Genomic DNA, 942 nt, shown 5'->3' with positions numbered 1-942 from the left:
ACCAAGTTCTAGCGTTCTGACCTCGTCTCTCCTCCATGCAGAACTACCTGGAGCCGACGGGACTGAAACCAGAATCCTTCTTCACTTCGCATCATGGGGAGTCCCGGCTCATCGCCGCACAAGACAGAGACGTCTTCGACTACAAACACAAACATTTCATTAAAAGACTGAAGATTTGAGCTCAGCCTAAATAAAAATGAATGTTTTATGGTGCATACATTAACTGTTTGGCATCTCACAGCTGCAGGAGTTGTAAATACAACAGTTTGTACAAGGAGATAAGACTTTGATCTGAGGTGATTCACCTTCAGTCGTATGATAAAATATTATTGCAGACATGAGAGGAAGAGATGACTTACATGCTGATTCTCAGAGTTGAGGCTTCAGGGGTTTTGCTCTCTGCCTCAGAACCCTTTGGATCCTGAGGAGGAAAAAACAAAGCGAGGTCAGAGCAGAAAAGGCTTCACAGGACAGGATTTAAAGTTAAAACCCATCCCTTCTCTCTGAGAAGCTACGTTTTTCAGATTGTGTTGGTTTAAAACTCGAGCTTCGCCTTGCAACTGTGGACTCCTACATGAAGTGTTATTCTTTGAGATGAGTGCTGCCATATAGGAGTTTTGTTTTCTGAATGTGCTACAGYCAATCCAGAACTGCTACCTGTGACGTTTACTTTCAACTGCAATGTCCTGATAGACTTTTTGTGAAAAACATGAGCTGGGCTCAACTGCAAAGTGCTTTTGTTGCAGCTTCAGCTATTTTTTTATTTTTTTGTGCTGTGAAAACATCAAAGCTGCATATCCTCTCAACAGTTTTTCTCCAAATTTCGAAGAATTTCGGTTGCATGTATTTTCTTTTATGGAGCAAAAGTAGAAGAGTTTTGGCATTACTGTGACAGACACTTTACTGTCTCTTACCCTGAATGTAAAACAGTAATAGCACAAC

The 942-nt window shown here is 41.3% G+C and overlaps 1 pseudogene; it reads left to right on the top strand.

The window, feature by feature from the left end:
• The window catches only part of LOC103459073 (N-acyl-phosphatidylethanolamine-hydrolyzing phospholipase D-like), a 3,194-nt pseudogene extending 2,974 nt beyond the window's left edge, over positions 1-220 (top strand).
• The last annotated feature ends 722 nt before the right edge of the window (positions 221-942 follow it).

The sequence above is a fragment of the Poecilia reticulata genome, linkage group LG23, assembly GCF_000633615.1.
Source record: "Poecilia reticulata strain Guanapo linkage group LG23, Guppy_female_1.0+MT, whole genome shotgun sequence".
NCBI lineage: Eukaryota > Metazoa > Chordata > Actinopteri > Cyprinodontiformes > Poeciliidae > Poecilia > Poecilia reticulata.
Note: the sequence above shows the minus strand (reverse complement) of the source record. Positions and strands in the feature narration are given on the sequence as shown.